This window comes from Canis lupus, chromosome 27, assembly GCF_048164855.1.
Source record: "Canis lupus baileyi chromosome 27, mCanLup2.hap1, whole genome shotgun sequence".
Taxonomy (NCBI): Eukaryota; Metazoa; Chordata; class Mammalia; order Carnivora; family Canidae; genus Canis; species Canis lupus.
The window spans coordinates 41,744,565-41,767,772 of record NC_132864.1 but is presented as its reverse complement, the minus strand read 5'-3'; the positions used below and the strand labels follow the sequence as shown (position 1 = coordinate 41,767,772).

General features: G+C 39.0%; 1 protein-coding gene and 1 long non-coding RNA gene across 7 annotated transcripts in view; one reads left to right on the top strand and one right to left on the bottom strand.

Moving 5' to 3' along the window:
• The window catches only part of PRKG1 (protein kinase cGMP-dependent 1), a 1,198,973-nt gene that overhangs the window by 353,632 nt on the left and 822,133 nt on the right, over positions 1-23,208 (bottom strand). The gene's annotated exons all lie outside the window — the stretch shown is intronic.
• On the top strand, positions 7,899-22,931 carry LOC140619800 (uncharacterized). The gene is made up of 4 exons (XR_012019584.1): positions 7,899-8,185; positions 10,655-10,849; positions 21,692-21,784; positions 22,686-22,931. It is a non-coding gene; the product is annotated as an uncharacterized lncRNA (long non-coding RNA).

The window sequence follows — 23,208 nt, the reverse complement described above, 5'->3', positions numbered from 1 at the left end:
CATCCAACATATCATTCTCTTGAACTCTTGAAAAACTATGATTATTCAGACTTGATAACCCTTGTGTCAAAGTGGAAAAAAAAATGGAAGAAAATACATTTGGATATCTTCTGTTGCAATAATAATTTCCTCAAAAACATTTGTAACTTTTAAAACTTTAATGCTATTATAGTTCTTAGAATTATGTAATTGTTATCGGTATTAAGAGTTTAAAATAAAAGATAAACTTTATTAAAGGATGGATCATTGACTTTGAAAGGGGAGATGGTAAGACTCCTATGATCAAGCTATAGCTGCCAATCTCTAAGCCTAAAGACACTGAAAGATATAGAAAAGGACACATTAGAGAGTCTTCTGACTCACGGATAGGATAAATCTTGACCAAAGAAATTTGGAGACACCATACGTAGGAAAGTTTTGACAAAATCTATTTTTCCGGGATGCCTGGGTGGCTCAGTGGTTGAGCGTCTGCCTTTGGCTCAGGGCGTGATGCCGAGGTCCCGGGATTGAGTCCCACATTGGGCTTCCCGCAGGGAGCCTGCTTTTCCCTCTGCCTGTGTCTCTCCCCTTCTCTGTGTCTTTCATGGATAAATAAATAAACCTTAAAAAAAACAAAACTACTTTTCCCTAAGCATTATAGATAATGTACTTTATTGTCTTAAACCACAGAATATTTAAAAAATAACCTTATCATGCTAGTTATGATGTCACTTTGTGCCCAATAACTGAAATTTTAAGGAAAAGGAAACTAAGCTCTTAAATGTAGGCATGATGAAGTTTTTTAAAAAGACAAAAATTATTTGGTACAACTTCTCAAATTAGTAAGTGAAGCCTCTTACAGGGTGAATCACCATAGCGTTATGACTCGAAAAGACCCCACAATAGACGACTGAAACCTTGCAGAGGTTGACTTTGCTCCATGCCCGCTGGATGAAGTCTGTAAAAGAAACCATTGTACGGTCTCCTTCCAATGATATACTATCTTGTTGAATTAAAGATTAAGCTGCAAGCACAAAAATAAGATCTTCCTTCCAGAAATGTACTTTTTGCCTTACAAATGGATGAATCTACAGACATGGCTAGCCTTGTTGTTTTGCTTGGGTTTATCTGATATCAGAAGCAACTAATCATCAAGGAAGATAATCTTTTATATGAACTCTTGGCAACAAACACAAGTGGTACCGGTTACTCGGGATGGAGTAATTTTTCATGCGTATGGTTTATCCTGGAACAGCTATGTTAATACTTGCACCCTTGGTGCAGAAGCAATGGTGGCCCCTTGACACTAATTAAGGCCATGAGTTGCTGTTAGATTCCTAATCACGACTTACAGTTAAAAATTCAATAAAATGCCAGTTTTACCCTAAAACACTTTTGATGAAACAGTAAGTCACTAATTTTATTACATTTTGACTCTTGAATATGCATCTTTTGGATATTGTGACAAAATGGCAAGTACACAAACAGCCCTTTCCTGAAGCACGATGGCGGTCTCTCAAGGAAAATCTCTTGCGTAACTGGAGTTGCAAGCTGTAGAGTTCCACTTTTTTTTTAATGGAACACCATTCTTACTTGGCCATGACCAACAAACTGTGGTTATTCAGACTTGACTGTCTGGCAGACAATTTTTCAAAAAATAACAAAGTGAGCCTGTCACTTCAAGAAAAGAAACAAACAAAGAAGCCAGGATTTGTTGCCAATGATAAATAAAATTGGACTTAACAGCTTTCCAATACTTGAAGACTATTCTGATGAGATCATTGGTGATGTGTGAATATTAACAAATGTGATTTTTTTTTTATTGGAAATTCTACAGAGCTCAGTGAACCAATATTTTCCAGATGATCAATGCATGATGTTACAAACTCATGCATGCGGAAAGATCTATTCATCAAAGTACAAGATGGATCAATGGATTTTAATGTGGCCACTGTTTCACATTCCATATTGCAATTACCTTTATAACCTATCACTTGTTGGGTTGTGCTGCTGTATCAAATAAGAATGTCCAAAATTATCTAAAAAAGACCATTCGCGTACTTCTCCCTTTTCCTACTACAAATCTCTCTGGGTATCATCTTTTCATATACCTCAACAAAACAAGAGAAATTCAACAGATCGAATGCAGAAGCAAATATGTGAACCTCTTCTACTAATTCGGATACTGACAGATTGGCAAAAATGTTAACTTAGACTTCTATTTTTGTTAAGTTCTCTTTGTTTTTGTAAGATATAGTTGCCTTTATTACAAATTGGCTCTTGATGTTAACATTAAATGTTTATTTTTAGTGGGTTTAAGTGAATTAATAATTGTTTTTAAGTGTTCTCATTTTTTAAACTTTTTTTTAAAGATTTTTAAAATTTATTTATTCATGAGAGACACAGAGAGAGGCAAAGACACAGGCAGAGGGAGAAGCAGGCTCCATGCAGGGAGCCCAATGTGGGAATCGATCCCAGCATTCCAGGACACACCCTAGGCTGAAGGCAGTGCTAAACTGCTGAGCCCCCTGGGCTACCGAAATATTCTCATTTTTAACTCGTAATACAGTCAATATTGATAGATCCACATGAGTTGAAGAAACATACAGTGATTAAAAGTGATTTGTTGATGAAAACTATGTAGAACATGAAATTACAAGATGCTAGTACAAGGAAAACAGGATTAATTATGGATACTGTGAGATAGTTGTTTTTACTAAATCTCTTTATAAGTAGAATCTTTGCAGGAAAATATAAGAAAGTTAGCAAATATGTTAGGTGGAAAGATAGTCTTTTTATTTATTCTTGTATTTTCCAAATTTTCTGTTCTATATTATGGTTACATCCAAATGAAATACATCCTAATGGGTTCATTTCAAACAAAACAGTTCTTACTGTTGTTAAACTACTGGTTTAAATTCAATTACTTATTTACTCAATAAAACTTAGAGTGCCTGTCATGGGCCATCCATCATTGCAGGTGTTTGGGATTCATTAACAAAAGCAAAGTTTCCTGCATACTGATCAGGGAAAGAAAGCGAATAGTAAATATAATAAATATTATACATATTATATATGTACACACACTCACACATGATAGAACACACTAGATGAGGGCTATAGCATTTTCCATCAGAAAAAGTCCCATAGGGTAGCAGGGATTGCAATGGGAGGAGGTTTAAGGTTACAGACTAAACAGGACTAGGGCATCCTCATTGATAATGTGAGACTGTCCCAGAAATCTGAGAGGTGGGGCGGGGCAGTTAACTGTAGACCTAAGAGAGAGGATCCAGGCAGGTAGCAGGAGCAGCAGGGTGGCTCTAGTGTCCACAGTTCAGTGATCAGGGGAGACTAGAAGAGCATAAGGCTTAAGAGGGAGGGGGTGTGGGGAGGGCAGATCACAAGGGGCATGTGTCTAACCCCCCCCCCCCCCACCAAAGGACTTGGCTTCAATATAAGTGAAGTGTGTAGACACTGCAGATTTTAAGCAGGTGTGGCAGGATCTTACTTACAAATTTAAGGGACCCTCTCCTGGCTATGTGAAGAGTCAACAGCAGGCAGCTAGGAACCCACATCCGCCGCCCGAAAGATGGTGAGCATCTGGCAATGGTGGAAGCAGTGGAGGGGGTGGAGAAGCTCTTGAGCTCTACTAAATGGTGAAAGTAGGGAATAGAGGCAGCATGATTTCCTGGAAGACTGGACTTGGGATCAGAGGGAGGGAGGCCAGGAGGGCTTTGTAGCAAGGAACGTACAAAAAGAGTTCGAATATTTTTCCTAGCTGAACAATTTTTTTTTTTTGAACCTGCCAAGTTGCAAAGGGCTTGATTTCATCAGGTTTTCTTTTTTTAAATATAACCAGGGTATTAGATGAAGTCCCATATTTATAAGGCAAGAGATCTCCAACCAACATAAGTCTGGACATAGTTCATCAATGTCCTCTACCCTAGAGCAAAGCCTGCAGCCACATGACTTACCTTCAGGTAGCATGTAGAGAATGGAAGTCCTTTTTTTCCTGCCATAAGAAATTGGGTCGGTATCAAGTTTAATGTCAAGAATATTGACAGGTACCTTGTGTGTGTGTGTGTGTGTGTGTGTGTGTGTGTGTGCGCGCGCGCACGCCAGTAACTTGGCTCATGCCAATTGAACAAGAGTGGAAATCTCTGACTTACTGAAGAAATCAATTTCTACTGATGAAGTATTAAGTAAGGGTCTTTCCTAACTTACAGATATCTGAACCTTCCCGTTAGTGAGCTCATCAACACTTTATGTTTTGTCTAGTTCTGTTTGGTTTTTACCCTCGACGCACTTGGCTCCCCTAATTAGATCATTGGGCATTGATCCCACTTCACTCTGCTATGCACAACCTTCTAACTGATCTTCCTTCCCAGAGTTTCCTGTTGCCTGCTCAGTGTACTCCACATCACTGCCAGATTTATTGTCTATCGGCAGCATTTAGCTCTTATCACTCCATGGCTCCAACCTCCAAAGGTGACCTCTTAACTCACCAGATTCTAAGAATTAAAATTTTTTTCCTGTGTGTAAAAATACAGTAAATAAAGCAAACCATTGTGGAGACATCATTGAGGTTTATCATCTGTGTGATAAAATGTAAACTCCTTCCCCAGGACCACTGCATAGTGAGTAAGCATATGGGCTTCTGAGGAAAGACAAGCAAACTGAATTAGGCTCTGCTGGTAATAACTAGCTGTGCCTCTGGTAGGCAGTTTGACTTCTCTAGGCCTCAGCCTCCTTCCCTTACAAAAAGAGGAGGGGTGGATATTATCACCCACTGCATAGGGTTGGGGTGAACATAAGCAAAATAACAGATATAATGTATTAAAGGAGGTACCTGGCATGTAGTCATCATTCAATAAAACATTAGCAGCTGTAACAATTATATACATACTCTTATCCTATAGGTTATTATTGTTTAAGACCTTCAATAATCAAAGATTCTAATGTCAAATATAAATCTTAGTGTAGGCTCAAGAATGCTAGAAATACCCATTTTTACTTTCAATCTCTTCAATCAAATTATATTTGATCTGGGGTAGGAACCCTTCTTTCTCAGTTAGCCATCTCATGACCTTCATTGTTGAAGTCTTCCTCAAGGTCATACGAAATCCCGGAGTCGGAGGATGGGAAGTCAAGTCTCTCATCTCTCTGCTGTCATGGTCACGAAGGACCCTTGATGCTCAATGGCTCTATGCTTTTGGGACCACAGATGAGGAAGGGGACCTTTGGTCAAGCTGGGAATCCTGGTGCTTCTAGTCAGCCTTCCCAGGTGAGTCCAGGAGAAACCTTTCTAAGATTCTTCTCTTTCTCCATCTGACTCCTGACACTCTAATTTCATTAAGTGAATGCATGTTTTTAAAAATCAATAGGATCCTACTATCTTCTAGAAGCTTTTAGTATTGACCCAAAATTCTGAGGTCAAGAAATTCACATGTGTACTGCAGCATTGTTTGCATAAGCCAAGATACGGGAACAGCTCAAGGTACCCATCAATAGATGGATGAATAAAGAAGATGCAAGATACAGATACAGAGATATGTATCTACAGGTGATGGCCTATGTGACAGCATCACACACACATATTGGATATACAGAGACTATTATTCAGCCATGAGAAAAGAGGACATTTGCAACAACATGAATGGGCCCTGAGCACATCACGCAGTGAGAAAAATCAGAGTATGCCAAGGTATAGGATCTCGCTTGCGGAATCTCAAAAAGCCAAACTCATAAAAACAGTAAAATGGTGGTTACCAGGTGACGAGGGTGGGGGGAAAAGACAGATGGTTAAGGGTGCAAACTGGAAGCAGTAAATAAAAATAATAGTAGGCAAGCCATACAGATATATATATATAATGCACAGTAAATACAGGTCAGCAAACTTGCTGAGAGTATAGAACTTAATTATTCCAACCACTAAAAGAATAATGTGATGGAGGTGCTAATTATCATCACAGTGGCAATCAAACTACAATATATAAATGTATCCAATTAACATTGTGTACATGGTGAATTTATAACGTTATATGCCAAATATAGTCAATTAAAAAAAAAGGAGCTACCAATTTGTCTGGAAAAGAGGAAAGGGTGTGATAACAGGGGGAAAATACTTCAATAGTTTGTATTTGAATACATAAGCCCATCACTAATATTTGCAGAGCCCCGATTCCCTGTGCCACCAAACACCATCCATCACAACCCCCGCCCTCTCCCCCCTACACACACTGACACAGCTGCCTGTTTAGTCAATGCTCGGGCACAGGGGTGGGCAAATGGCGAGGCGAGTAGAAAGGAGCTGTGGGGAGGCCTGGCCAGACTTTGGAAAGGAGGTTGGAGCCATCTGATGATGGAACTCCAGGGTCCTGACCCTGGCATGCAGTGGGGCGGGGACCACACCCAGGAGAAACTAGTGGGGAGCCCTTCTGGAGTATAGGGCTCAGGGACAGGCACCTGCAAATAGTGTGTCTTCTTCCCTAGTTACACGCTCTACTCCTGCCCTTGGTGCTGGAACCCAACACCACCTGCACGCCTTCCGACGTGGCGACTCTTCAGGTACCTTTTGCCACATCTCTAATCACCGACAGGTCTCCATTCAGATGATTCAGGTAACTGACGGCAGAAAAGACAATTCCACAATTTTTAAAAAAATCTATAAAACTGTTATCCCTGAAACGCTCATTTAGACCAGGGTTCTATTCCCATCAGTTGAGTATCTTTCCTACCACCCTTACGCTCATGCTGCACACACCTGCATAAGAGGGGCAAATCACTTGAGCTCTGTGAGTCTGTTTTCTCCTCTAACACAGAAATAATCATTCTGTGGGAGACAAATGTATCAGTGATGAAGCTACTTAAAAAGCACAACAAAAAATACTGCATGTACAGTCTTAAAAAATCATCTTCTAAGACTATGATATACCCAACCACAGACTTCCAAGTTGGATTTTAATGCTATCCAAGTCTGCGGATTCACACCTTTCCCAAAGCAAGTACCAACCTCTTCGACCAAACCTTTGGTCAAAATGCCCTGGAACAGTGGTTTCCAAACCTGAAAGTCAAGAGGAATTCAGATTCAACGAGTCATGGAATGGGTTCCAAGAAAGCAATGCATTTCGTTTTTTCAAAGTGGTAACAAATATATAACATAAAATTATCATTTTAATGATTTTTAGGTAGACGGTTCGATGGCATTGCATATCCACATCGTTGTACAAACACCACCAACCATCCATCCGTAGAAGGTTTTCATCCTCTCAAACTGAAAGTATAGGAGCTAAAATGAATGCCCCAGTCTCCTCGGCCCCTACTGGCCACCATTCTACTTTCTATGAGTTTGGCTTCTCAAGGTGACTCATACAGATGCGATTTTATAATATTGGTCTTTTTGTGACGGGCTTCATTCACTTAATGTTTTCAAGGTTCATCCATATTATTCCACGTATGGTTTAACCTCTCCCCCGATGGTTTTCATGTATGGCAAGGACGATGGCTTGACCAATCCTTTTCAGTTACTATGTGATCATTTCAAATAACCACTAAGAATCACAAACCTAGTCCAGTTTATTTTCTGAAGTACAGCCAACCTGTTCCACCTATGTCCTATTATTTTATATTACTGTGCTATGTTATTTTGCTGTGCTATGTTACTATGTTTTAATTTATTGTAGTGAGAGCACTTAACATGAAATCTGTCCTCAACTAATTCTTTAGTGTATGACACATTGTTCTTAACTATAGAAATAATATTGCACAGCAAAACTGGAGAGCTTATTCATCTTTCTTAACTGAAATTTTATGCCTGCTGATTAGAACTCTCCATTTTCCCTCTGTCCTAGCCCTTGGCAACCACCGTTCCACATTCTGATTCTATGAATTTGACTATTTTAGTACCTGATAGAAGTGGAATCATGCAGCCTTTGTCTTTCCATGATTGGCTTGGTTCACTTAGCTCAATACCATCGAGCTTCCTCCGTGTTGGTGCCTATTGCTAGACTTCCTTTTTCTTTTTAAAGCTGAACCATATTCCACTGTGTGCATCTACCAGTTTCTTTATCCACTCACCTGTCAAGGGATTTTTAAGTTGTTCCCACATCTTGGCTATTGTATCTAGTGCTGCAACATGGGAGTGTTATCTCTTTGAAATCCTGATTCTCTTGGATAAATGCCCAGAAATACGATTGCTGGATCTAAGGTAGTTCCTTTTTTTTTTTTTTAAACTTTTTGAGGAAACTCTATACTGTTTTCCATAGCAGCAACACCATTTTGTATTCCCTTCACAAAATCTGTCCACATCCTTGCCAACACTTTTCTTCCTTTCTGATAATAGCCTTCCTGACAAGTGTGAGGAGATACCTCATTGTGGTTTGGATTTGTCAGTCTGAATTCCCATATGTTTGTGTCAACTTCTTTAAGACTCAGCTCAGAGATTTCCAGGAAATGGTCCCCGATAACTTTCTTTATCTCAGTATGACTCCCTCCCTCCCTCCTGAACAGCACCTGCCACCCTTGTGTTATAACCAGGTACTGAAATATCTTCCCCCCTCCCACTAACATAATAATGCATCAAAACCCCTACCGTGCAACAGTTAATAGCAGGGAATTTAGGATCAGGGATAAAAGCTGGTTTTGAATCCCAGTGCCCTCACTTCCAGCTATGTAACCATGTGCAAGTTATGTAATGCCAGCCAGCTTTAGGTGCCCCTGGTTGGTTTAGCCGGCAGGGCATGCAACTCTTGAGATCTCACAGTTGTTAAGTTTGAGCCCCATGTTGGGTGTAGATATTACTTAAAAATAAGATCTTAAAAAAAAAAAGCAACAGGCTTTAGCTTTTTAAATCAGAATACAACAACAGAAGTTACTTAGCTCCTGGAGCGGTTGGATTAATAAGTATGAGCACTTAGCAAAGAAGCTAGTATCAGGCAAGCACCCAGTTAAAAGGATCTACCATTTAGCTTACATAATACTACACTTAACATAGAGTGTGTCACGTAGTAGGTACTCAGAAGCATGCAAATCGAAGGAATATATGCAATGAAGCCAAATACGGTGAAGTGGTCGTGGTTTTGAGCCAGGGGTGCACCGTTTGCACAGTCCGAGGGCACTTGCCTGGGGATAAGTGGAAGGTGAAACTCAGCCCACCCCCTCTCTGCGTGTCACCCGTTTCACCCTGGGAGACACCACCTCAGCCCAGACAATGGGCTCCCTCTTATATTTCAAAACAGGTGCTTTATTTATGGCAACCCTGCTCTGCGCCAAAGATCTTCTGCTTGTTATATTTCAGAGACCACAGGAATATTTCCTTGAGGCTATTTACTCAAGAAAAATTCAGAAAAGAAAATTATTTATTGACCTCCAGAGTCTTCTTTAAAATCTCTTAGAATAGCTTTTGGGGAAAAAAGAATCCACTGAAGGGCTACTTTCAAAATCAGAACTAAGGTCACTCCGGTGCTTCTATCACAATGATCACGAGGAGGTGAGGCACTAATGACATACTTTATTAAATTCCCTCTGAAATGCCTAATAGTATCCATCCCTGTGGCAAACTTGGAGGATCAGAGTGTACCTTATCTTTGCTCTGTAAATCTTACAACAGCCTGTGCCTGAGCAAAAATATCATCGGATGGGTTTTTATGGAATTCGACAAGTTATGTCCGATTGTTAAGACGAAAAAGCAGCATATAACCTTTTAAATGTTTAACGTACTAATGATAATCAGCCTAAAAGTTTCTGCCCAGAGAGTCTACTCAATCTTTTGAATCTTGGGAGGTGTTATTCCTTGTCCCCAGAGGCTACGCCTTCCTTTTAGCAGAGCTTCTCCACAAGATGCCCCTGACATGTGGCTATGATGCATCTTCACTCTGCAGCAGGGTCCTGTGTCGTGCCGAACACTTAGCATCTCTGGCTCCTACCTGTGAAATGTCATGGGGACAAGCCAACGACCTCTAGGGGTGATACCGCCCAAGATTTAGAATCATCACTCTATAATTTCATAATGTTCCCATTTACCAGTTGAGTTTGTGAGTCGTTCTGCCTAAAACCTCAAAATCCTTGTGACTTGCTCCAATTTCCATCTCCCAGGGGCTGGATACCTATTATCTGGTAACTGCAACACTGAACAGCCATCTATGTGGAGTGCTTCTGGAGCTTAGCTGCTTGTGCGTAGACAAACGGAATGCAGGACTCTGCACCCTTGGTTTATGGCTGCTTCCAAAACCATTCTATTTAACACACGGTCTCTAAAATATGTTAATAGACATTCCACACAAGAAGGATTCCATAGATGAATGAGGAAATTCTGAGCTATAGAGATTTAAAAATCTTCTTTACGTATCAAGGTCTTTATTTAAAAAAAAAAAATACTAGAAAGTTAACTGGGAAGGGAAAAGAGTATCGCCCAACTTTTTCAAAAAGGTAATCCCTTAATTCAAGATTATCTATTAATTTATTGAGTAACTAAGTATCCACGCTACATAGTTTGGAATCATAAGTTTATATTAAGGTGATGGAATTCATGAGTCCCTAGGCTTGACATACAATAGACTTTACCATGGTCTCATGGTGAGTCGCTCATTTCCATGATGAAACTCAGTCATAATCTTCTCTGAAAGCCTACACTGCCATCTCCCTAATCTCCCCCTTGTCTTTATCCCACAATGTGTAGACTCTGCAGACACATCTACAAAGGCAGACGGTCTGGATGTCTCTCATCTGTGCTCCTGAGGTGCCCTGGGTCTACCTCCATCATAGCGATTCTAGGTTTATGCTCATCAGTTTATTTATCTGCCTCACTCGAAATTCAGCAAACCACAGCCCACTGGCTCACCACCTATCGTTGGACGTCAGATCTTAATAGAAGGTAGTCATGTTACTAGTGTAAAGATTCTCTCCAGCTGCTTTCATGACATGATGGCAGAGTAGATGCAACAGAGTCTGTATGGTCTGCAAGCTGAGAGTAATTACTATCTGGCTCTGTAAGGGAAAGTGTACCAACCCCTACCCGAGTCTATTAGGATCTTGAGGTCAAGTATAGTGTCCAACTCCTCCAGCTTAGTGTCTGGCAAATGGCAGGCGCTCAAAGTTTGTGGAATAAAAAAAATGTTTTACCTTTCAAAAATCAATCCAAGGGTATCTGTAACTGTTTTAATAAAACAGAAGGGATGGAACAGTCAAGCCAGGTCACAGAGCCAAAGATCTTACTAAATGTTGTTTTTTACGTTGACTTGGAAATACAGATTAAAAGAAAGTTAACTCTTAGTAAATACAAACCCTCATTTAGAAGTCTATAATCTAAGTAGAGAACAGGATTCAAAGGTCACTCTGTAGAACATCTTTTACATATGAATTCTTGATACAAATTCTCTCCCAATATCATTTTGAATTTTTCAAACAAAACCTCTACTTTTTCCTCTCAGGAAATAATTTCTGAACACAATTGTTTAACAAGTGCCTCTTTCTGGAATGCAAGCAAAATGGTCTTTTGCTTTATTCCATATCACTCTTAAATCCATTCTTTACCAAGAGATTTTCTTTTTTGATTTCATAGTAAAATTTTAGAAAGCATAAGAATGTGGAGAAGTAAACCTCCATTCTCAAAAAACCATGGCAATTTATTGGAACCTTTGATAAAGTAGTTTTGCTATTAAGGATTGAAAGTCAATAAAAGAGTAAAATTCATGACTTTTAAGAGTTTCACCTTAATTATAAAGCTTAATCCTAGTTCTACCATCTAATCCTGGGTAAAGTTATATGACCCATATATTAAAACTTTTAGCAGAGGATTTAGCACATAGCATACACATAGTATTATTGTTATTATTGCTCACATTTTAAGTGGCTTCATACATACCACAGTTAAGAGTGGTTATCAAGCACTTGTATATCAAGTGCTTTTCTTCCTTTAACAATAATTATAACCATCACTAACATTTATTCATCATAATCGGTGACCTGCTCTCCTGCTAACAGCTTTACAAACTTTATTTCATTTAATTCATGAACAACGCACCTTCTACCAAAAAAGATATAAAACAATTTATACAACGGTGTATGTTCCTTCGATTATCCTAAGTATTAACTTTCAGACAAGCTAGTAACAGCTTAATCCTAAATTGACGCATACTTCCTCAATTTATTATGTGACCAATTGAATAAATGCCATGTAGGACATTTTTGCAGTTGGGCAATGGACTATATAAACTGACAAATTAGTTTATCCTATGATATCTGTTAAGCAATGATGGGTCAATATATTATCTCTTCAGATTTGCATTTTGATTTCTGAGCATCATCCAAAGGAGTGACTTGGATAAGACATGCGGGAATTTGAGAAGATCAATAAGAAAGATGAGAATGGGTGCTGAGTAGAGGGCCCTCTAAATCTATCAGGGCTCAAAGAAATAAATTGACACAGCAGTAAGCATAAGAGAATCAATTATTTTGGGGGAAAATTAGGTCACTCTCACTCTCACTTTATAACAGCAATTAAAGTACCATTATATTTTATTATCTTTATATGTTTAATAATTTTAGCTCAGACTTCACATATTTTTGCAATTGTTAAAATTTAAGTTTGTTATTTTAACAACAATCATAAATGTGAGAGGCCTATAAGATGATATTAAATGTCAAATCAAACTTAATGGTATCTTTTTAAGATATGACCATATGTCTACATTCCCAGCATTTTTTAAATTAGTTCTTAATATGTGCTAAGCACAGTATAATAATAAGTCTCAGCCATGTTGCTTAGTAACCATGCAACTTTGAACAAGTTAATTAACCTGAGTCTGTTTTCTCAGCAGTGCAATGGAGATAATAGAGTTTTATATAAACTAACTTACTTTACTCTTCAATCATTCTTTAGATTCTCTCATTATCCACCTCATGCACACAAAAAGATGGGACCTAAGACCACTCACAAATAACTTTATCTCTCTGGGTCTAAGTGAAAGAACCTGGATTCAAATCCAGAGCTGGTGCTTCTGTGGAAATTCGGCCAACTAGTGCCTGGAATTCATTTGCCAAAAACTCAGATTGTTGACCCAGTACACCTTGGAAAGTTAAACATAAGTTTGACACTATCACTATGTCTGCCGCCACCCTTCCCCCACATTTTATGTTCCCCTGCTGTTTACAGTGAAGCTACCATTAGAACAGCCAGTGGCCCTTTCAGTAAGTGAAGCTGCTTCTATTATCAACCTACAAATGTTCCAGGGGTAGAGAAGTAAATCTACCAGGTGGCAAGGGTCATGAAATCCTGGGCCATAGTAGTAGTAATGCTTTTGGCTGACATGTCAGAGTACAGATTGCTGGAAGACAAGATGTATACTTTTCCTTGATTAGACTATTTTATTGCCAATACTTTTAGTTGGACAAATCTAAGTTGTCAAACAGATGCCAATAAACTCTTTGATTTTTTTATATGATCTAGCTACACAGAGCTTTAGCAAAAGGCAGCCTATTAGTGCCAACACTCCCCTGACTTCAGACTGATTTGAACCTTAACCTATATCTCCAACAACTAAAGTGTAATTAACATCCGCAAATTGACATGAAAAACCAAACCATCTCACACAAGAAGTACTACAAATTCATAGGCCCCCAAAATTTGTTTTAAAAAACCCTTCAAGAAAATGTACAGGTACAAATTCTAATAGTTCCACTTTTGGATTCTTAAATGGTTCAGATTAAGTGACAAAAGTTGATATTCTAAAAGGCTGCAGTGTTGGCTTGAAGATGGCAGAGGAGGACACTGAGGTCTCTTCATCAAGGATACAACTAGATAACCTCACAAGCCTAAATAACCCAGATAACAGCCCAAAGACCGGCAGAATGAAATTTACAACCAAAGGTGAGAAGAGGCCACATGGAAGAATGTAGGAAGGGTGAAAATGCAATTTGAGACCTAAACAGACTGTGGCCAACCACACATAGGAGGGAGCCTGGAGTGTGGTGGAGGATGAGAAACAGACTATCACACCAGGGAGCCTGCCCAGGGAATACAAACCCCCACAGCATTTGGCTCTGAAAGTGAGAGTGGCCAAATTTTGTGACTTCTTAGAACCAGCGTGACTTAAAGTCTGGAATTCTAAAAATCAGCAGGCTTAGCTCTGTGACTTAGAGGGACTTAGAAAGCTGAGTCCCTGCCCTTAAAGAGACAGCACACCAAACAGTCCCTCAGATACAGCATATATACAGCAGTTTAAAAAACCCTGGGGGCAAATGGGGGAGTGATTTAGTCATCACAGGGCAAGTTCTGGGGAGGCAGGGATCTCAGAGAGACCCCTTCAGGAACAGAGGAGCTGGCAAGGCTCCATTCCCTCCCCTGTTCCCCCAGCATAAACAACAACCACCTGCAGGAACCAGTACAATGTCCATACCTGGTACCTAACTTGCTTCCAACAAGCGCCACCCCATGGCCTTGCCCATGCACTTGGGTGGAGTCCGCTTGCCAGTCACACTCACCTCAGTGCTGCTACTGCGGTCTACTTCCCTTCTGAAAACCAGGCAGACCTCACTAGCACCACTGCTCCCAACCCACACATTCTGCAAGGTTTTGCTCCTGGCAGCAGCTGTGGCTGTAGGTGCTACAGAAGCCTGAAGTACACCTTGTTTTAAAGTGTACACCCCACCCATATGCACTTAGCAGACCTACACGGGCCAGCTTAGTCCTGGCAATGGCAGTTTCATGTCTCATTTAGCAAGCAGACTAGTGTGTATCTTATTGAAATTCACCCCATCCCAGCCAGGGACCAAAAGCTGCCCATAACAGGAACAGAGCCACTGCAAATGACTGGAGTGGAGGAAAAAAACAGCCAGAGCACAATAGGGCACACACAACACACATAGGAGACACTGCCTGAAGCACCAGGTCTTAAGGAACAATGGACACTGGGCTGCCAGTTACTAAAGGGTCTCTTTATAAGGTCATTACCTTAACTAAATGAGAGAACCAATAAGTCAACCTGCTGATGTTAATATACTTTAGTTATTGGAGATTAGGTTAAGGTTCAAATCAGAGTCTGAAGTCAGGGGAGTGTTGACACTAATGGGTGCCTTTTGCTAAAGCTCTGTGTAGCTAGGTCATAAAAAAAAATTCAAGATCAGGAAGTGTAGATGACCTTCCTAACAGAAAGAAACACAGAAAATAGACACAGAGTTAGACAAAATGAGGAGACAAATATGTCCTAAATAAAAGAATGGGATCAACCCAGAGCAAGAGCCCTAAGTGAAACACATAAGTAATATGTCTAATAGAAAATTTAAAGTAATGATCATGAAGATACTCACTGGACTTGAGAAAAAGAGCGAAAGACATGAGTGAGACCCTCAACAAAAAGATAGAAAACATAAAAAAAGAACCAGTATTAGATGAAGAACTCAATAAATGAAAGCAAAAATACTCTTGATGGAATAAATAGGCTCGAGGAAGCAGAAAAATATAATGACCTGGTAGAATAATGGAAAGTAATCCAGCTGAGCAAGTAAGATTAAAAAGAGTAATGCAAATTGAGACAGTCTTACGGAGCTCAGTGACTCCATCAAGTATAGTAACATTTGCATTATACGGATCTCAGAAGAAGAGAGAAAAGGGCACATAAAATTTCTCTGAAGAAATAATACCTGAAAACTTCCCTACTCTGGGCAAAGAAATAAAATCCCATACCCCAGAGGCACAGAGATCCCCTCTCAAAAATTCAGTCTAAGGAAGGCCATAGCAATACACATGGTAATTAACATGGCAAAAAGTAATAATAAGAAAAAAAAAATTAAAAGCAGCTAGAGGAATTTACATACAAGGGAAACCTTAGAGGCTAGGAGCAAATTTTTCAGAAGAAACTTTGAAGGCCAGAAGAGAGTGGCATGATATATTCAGAGTGCTGAAAGGAAATAGAGAATACTCTATCCAACAAGGATATCCTTCAAAATAGAAGAAGAGATAGAGTTTCTTAGACAAACAAAAACTATAGGAATTCATGACCGCTAACCAGCTATCTAAGAAACATTAAAGGGGATTATTTGATTGGAAAGGAAAGACCCTAAGTGAGAGCCACACAAGAACAGTAAAAATAGTATTTATGTAAAAATCAGTCAAAGGATTCAGAAAATAAAAGGATATAAAATATGATATGACATATCTAAAATGTGTTGGGAAGAGAGGTAAAGAATGGGTTCAATCTCAAGCACTCATCAACTTAAGATAGATTGCTATTTGCAAAAGGTGTTCTATACAAACCTAATGCTAATCACAAATCAAAAATCAGTAATAGATATGCAAAGAATAAAGAGAAAGGAATCCAAGTATATCAGAAGCCAGCAACCCATGAAAGAGAGCAAGAAATGATCAGAGAAAAGCAACAAAAATAACAACAAAACAAGAAAATAGGAATAAATATATATTTATCAATGATTACTTTGGATGAAAATGGAATAAATGCTTCAATCAAAAGGCACAGAGTGACAGTGTGGATAAAAAAAAAAAAAAAAAAAAAAAAACAAGACCTATCTCTATGTTGCTTACAAAAAAAATCCATTTCAGAATGAAAGATGCACACAGATTGAAGGTGAGGGGACTAACTTTAAAAAAAAAAAAAGTGAGGGGACGGAAAAATATTTATCATGCAAAAGGATGTCAAAAGAAAGTCAATTTATCAATATTCATATCAGAAAAAATAGACTTTAAAACAAAGACTGCAACAAGAGACAAAGAAGGACGTTATATAGCAATGAAGAGGATAATCTAACAAGAAGATATAATAATTGTAAATATGTACCCAACATGGGAGCCCCCAAACACATAAAATATTAACAAAAAGGAACTAATTGATAATACAATAATAATAAAACACCTAATTTACACAATGAATATATCATCCAAACAGAAAATCAACAAGGGAACAGTAGCTTTGAATGACACGCTGGACCAGACTGCATAGACATATTCAGAACATTTAACCCCAAAACACCAGAATACATTTTTTTTCCAAATGTACATGGAACATTTTCCAGAAGATATCACATATTACACAAAACAAGTCTCAACAAATTCAAAAAGGCTGAGGTCATACATCTTTTCTGACCACAATGCTATGAAACTAGAAATCAACCACATGAAAAAATATGGAAAGAGCACAAATATATGGAGGTTAGATAACATGTTACTAAACAATGAATGGGTCAATCTAGAAATCAAAAAAGAAATAAAGCATATGGAAACAAATAAAAATGAACAGAATGGTCCAACACCTCTGGAATTCATCAAAAGTGATCCTAAAGAGGAAGTATATAGCAATACAGGCCTACCTCAAGAAGCAAGATAGATCTCAAATGAGCAACCCATCTTATACACCTGAAGGAGCTAGAAAGATAATGAACAAACCCTAAAGCCAGCAGAAGGAAAAAAAAAAATCCAGAAATAATTGATAGAAACTAAAACAACAAAACAATAGAACAGAGCAATAAGAGCTGCTGGTTCTTGGAAAAGATCAACAAAATTGACAAACCTCTAGCCATGCTCATAAAAAACAAAACAGAACAAAAAGAAACAAAATCAAACACACCCCCACACACAAAAATCACAAATGAAAGAGAAATAACCACTATCACCACAGAAATACAAACAGTTTTAAGAGAATGTTATGAAATACTATATTTCAATAAATTGGAAAACCTAGAAAAAAATGGATGAAACATGTAACTTCCCAAAACTGAAGCAAGAAACAGAAATTTGAACAGACCAATTACTAGCAATGAAATTGAATCAGTAATAAAAATAATAAATAAACAAAAAAACTTCCAACAAACAAAAGTCTAGGACCAAATGGCTTTGCAGGTGAATTCTACCAACATTTAAAGAAAAGTTAATGCCTATTCTCAAACTATTTCAAAGAGAGAGAGAGAGAGAGAGAGAACTTCTAAGTTCATTCTATGAGGCCACTATTACCCTGATACCGAAGCCATATAAAGACACCATAAAAAAAGAAAACTATAGGCCAATATCTCTGATGAACACAGATATAGAAATCCTCAACAAAATTCTAGCAAACTGAATCCAACAATACATTGAAAAAAAAATAACACTCACCATGATCAAGTGGAATTTATTCCTGGGATATAAGGGTGGTTCAGTATTTGCACATCAATCAGTGTGATACATCACATCAATAAGAGGAAGGATAAGAACCATATTATCCAGGGATCCCTGGGTGGCTCAGTGGTTTAGCACCTGCCTTTGGCCCAGGGTGTGATCCTGGAGACCCGGGATCGAGTCCCGCATCAGGCTCCCTGCATGGACCCTGCTTATCCCTCTGCCTCTGTCTCTGCCTCTCTATCATAAATAAATTTTAAAAATCTTTAAAAAAATATCTTTAAAAAAAAGAACCATATTATCCTTTCAATAGGTGCAGAAAAGAGATTTGACAAAGTTCAACATCCATTCATGATAAAAACTCTCAACAAAGTAGGTTTAGAAAGAACATACCTCAACATAATAAAGGTTTAGTATGAAACTCCTACAGTAAACATCATATTCAATGGGGAAAAACTCAGGAACAAGACAAGGATGTCCCTAAGGTCAGGAACAAGACAAGGATGTCCATTCTCACCACTCTTATTCAACATGGTACTGCAAGTCCTCACCCCAGTAATCAGAGAAGAAAAATAAAAGACATCCAAAGGAAGAAGTACAACTTTCACTATTTGCAGATGACATATTATCTATAAAAAAGAAAAAAACCTAAAGACTCCACCAAAAACTATTAGAACTGATCAATGGATTCAGTAAAGTCACAAAATCAATATACAGAAATGTGTTGTATTTCTGTGTAGTAATAATCAAGTAGCACAAAGATAAATTAAGAAAACAATCCTACTTAAGTTGTACTAAAACAGTAAAATATCTAGGAATAAACTTAACCAAGGAGGTCAAAGATCTGTACTCTGAAAACTATAAAACATTGATGAAAGAAATTGAAGGTGACACAAAGAAATGGAAAGATTTCTATGCTCATAGGCTAGAAAAATTAATACTGTGAAAATGTCTGTATTACTCCAAGAAATGTACAGATTTAATGCAATCTGTATCAAAATATCCACAGCACTTTTCATAGAACCAGAACAAACAATCCTAGAGTTTTTATGGAGCCACGAAATCCCAGAATCGCAGGATTGATTTGGAAAAGGAAGAACAAAGCTTGGGGCACCACGATCAGATTTCCAGTGATGTCACAAAGCTGTAGTAATCAAAACTGTATGGTATTGGCACAAAAATAGACGCATAGAACAGAATAGAGAGCCCAGAAATAAATCCAGTTATATGATCAACTACTCTTTGACAAAGGTGGCAAGACTACGCAATGGGAAAAAGGAAGTCTCTTCAACAGTGTTAGGAAAACTGGTCAGCGACATGCAAAACAAGGAAACTTGACTACTCTCTTACATCATACAGAAAAATAAACTCAAAATGGATTAATGACCTAAAAATGTGAGACCAAGAACCATAAAAACCCGAGAAGCGAGCACAGGCTATAATTTCTCTGACATCGGCTGTATCAACATTTATCTAGATAGGTCTCCTGAGGCAAGGGAAACAAAAGCAAAAGTAAAAACTGCAAGACCACATCAAAATAAAGAGCCTCTGCCCAGCAAAGGAAACAATCAACGCAACTAAAAGGCAACCTACTGAATAGGGAAAGACATTTGCAAATGACACATCCAATAATTGGTTCACATCTGAAATATATAAAGAACTTCTACAACTCAATACTCAAAAAACCGCCCAAATAATCCAATTAAAAATGGGAAGATTACAGGAACAGACATTTCTCCAAAGATGACACCCAGATGGCCAACAGACCCGAGAAAAGATGCTCTACATCACTGATCAGGGAAATGCAAATCAAAACCACAATGACATGTCACCACACACCTGTCCGAATGGCTAAAATCAACAACACAAGAAAAAAAAAAAAACAGGTGTTTGCAAGGATGTGGAGAAAAAAGAACCCTCTCGCATTGTTGGTGGGAAGGCAAACTGCTGCAGCAGCGGTGGAAAACAGTATGGAGGGTCCCTAGAAAGTTAAAAATAGAGCTACCCTAAATCCAGTCATTGCACTACTAGTGATTTACCCCCCAAAAATATCAAAACACTAATTCGATGGGAAACATGCACTTGTGTTTACTGTGATATTATTTACCATAAGCCAAATTATGGAAACAGCCCAGGTGTCTATCAATAGATAAATGGATAAAGATGTTGGGTGCGTGTGTGTGTGTACACACCTACATAGATACAATGGATTACTCAGCTAAAAAAAAAATGAAATCTCGCCATTTGCAGCAACATGGATGCAGCTAGAAGGTATCATGCTAAATGAAATAAGTCAGCCAGAGAAAGACAAATACCACATGATTTCACTCATACGTGGGATTTAAGAAACAAGTGAACAAAGTAGCAAAGGGTGGGGGGTGGGGAGAGAAAGAAACAAAGCAAGACTCTTAACTCCAGGGAACACATGGATGGTCACCAGTGGGGAGGTGGGTGGAGGATGGGGGAAAGAGTCCAAAGGGAGTAAGAGTACACCCGTCACAATGAGCGCTGCGTAAGGTGCAGAATTATTAAATCACTCTCGTGGACATCTGAAACTAACACAATGCCGTAGGTGAACTACACTGGAATCTAAAACTTCATTAAAAAAACACTAATTTGAAAAAAAAAAATAGATCATGACAATCTCATAATAACATCTATATAATTCATGTTGTCAAGGAGTAAGTTTGGGTTCTTTCTTGCTCTGTGAAGAGCTGTAGCTTTGGAACACACTGAGAAATCTCACCTGGGCAGTTAACCTATACACGCGATGCCATAGGCTCTGTGGCGCTGTGCTGAGTTTTGACAATTCAGAAGGACCAAAAAAAAAAATAAAAAAAAAAAAAAACAGACTCACGAGCTCAGGGAACTTATGGAGATGGAGAAGTATTAGACATTCAGAACTGGGATGGATTCTTATAAAAGAAGTAACCATATGGTTTGGGAGCAAGGAGGAAAGAAAACACGTGCCCAGGTTCAGGATGAGAGAAGAGGTCAAGAAGAGAACTAGGCCGACGAGGAAGAAACAGATCATGGTTGGGCTTTAAAAGAGCAGAATGTGAGCATCCCTGGAACTAGGAACAGCACACCCCATGTGGGAACCACAGGTGACCTGATGTGGCTAGAGCGTAGGTATTGACAGGAGAGAATAAAAGGGGAGTCCAGGCAGTGGGGAGGTGTCCAGGCATGATGGGCCATGGCAGTGGTCACCTCAGGGCCAGAAGAACGCAGAATGGAAAGTGGATCCTGTAGATCCACGTAACATGGTCGTAAAATGTTTCCAGAGAGCTTATTAAAAAGCAAGTCCGTGATATTTTGCAGGAACCTTTGTCTGGTTTGATAAGAAAACACATTCTAAGGCAATTTCATTCTGTGCCGCTGTGACAATCTGCCATGGAAGAGCTGAGCAGCCTCATCCCACCCGTCCCCCTTGACTTCGCTTTCCCTTTAGTATTAACAATGGCGACCCTCTAAGTCGTTATGTGCCTGGCACTGCTGTTTGTCCTTTCACACGTTAACCCGTTCTAACAACTTTATCTACACTAACATGGTAATTGTGGAAACTCCTGAATTACATGTGAAACAACTACCATCACGATGTCCATCTTACAGACGAGAAGAGTAAGTCATGGAGATGGGAAGAAACATGGCCAAGACCACGATGGCTTGTCAGTAGTAAAGCTGGAGCAATTGATGGAGATGCAGGTACGTCCCCAAGAGCCCGCTCCCCCCACACAGGGGAGTCTCAGTTTCTACATAGACGAGTCCATCAGTATCTCTGAGGTGAGCCCAAGAGAGGTCCAAACTCCCCACCACGCCTCCTCCATCAAGACGGGGAAGCTGATTCTCCTCTCTTTGAATCTAGGCTCACTTAGTGACTTGCTTTGACCCAAGAATGGGGTCAAAAAAACCAGTTCATGACCTAAGTGTTAAAGACCTTGACTCTTTTAAGCCAGCAGATAAGCTGTCACAAAGCTCAGCCTTGATTACTGTGGAGTGACTGGTGGTTTGAAGAGAGATTCTGGAGGACACGAGGCCACCTTGGACATTCCAAATGGGGATGTGACCCCAATGACACCAAGGGGGGCATAGGATTGGACCAAGGAGTCCAGTCAACCCAGACAATCCTGAGAGGCCTGGGGTTTGAAGTCACTACATTTTGTGTGATTTAGGGCACAGAAATAATCTTGGTGATGGCGTATTTACTTGTCTCCTCTGTAAATAAACTTGTGTCATAATCTATGACTCATTCACACAAAACTATCACTGCTACTGGCCAGTTTTTGGTAGAACATCCTAATTCTTATTATTTACATGAATGATATTTGGAAGTGGCAATGCTGCCTTTTTTTTTCCCCCAAAAAAGGAAAGAACATTGGAGTTTCAGGAAATTGGTTTAAAAAAAAAAAAAAACAACCTTTTTCTGTTTTAGAATGTCTTTTCTCCTAAGAAGTTTTTTTTTTTAATAATTGAGCACTATATATATATATATAGTTCAAAAACTATCTTATAGGTCTCAGTACTCATACATGCCCAAATATATATATATATATATATATATATATATATATATATATATATATAAACTGTTTATTTCCTCTGACAGTCTTAAGGCATCCTAGCACCTGGAAGGTCAAACGGACAAATGACAGGAAGATGATGAGGTCGTAGAGAGCCATAATCATACCTAAAAAGTTCCTATAAACACAACAGGCTCATTTCAAAGGACATTCATTACCTCAACCAATTCCATTTTGACACACAGACCTGCCAGTGGGAACATGCTCCCAATTTTCTCTCCGAGAAAACACCTGTGTCCTTTAAAAACTCCAAAACAACTCCGGGGGAAGTAAAAAAAATGTTAATCCATCAAGTGGTTGTTTGGTTAATATGATAGTTTAATAGCACAGATGCAGTGCCGACTATTTGTTTCCTCTGCTAAGTGACAATGTCCTGCTCACCCCATGGGTGAAGTCATGATTACCTCCACCGTGGAGTCACATGAGGTTGGAACATACAAGGTATTTGAATTTACAGAAAATGCTGCTGATGGGACGGTACCCCACACTTAAAATGCCTTATAGGGATGCCTGGGTGACTCATTTGAGCATCTGACTCTTGAGTTCAAC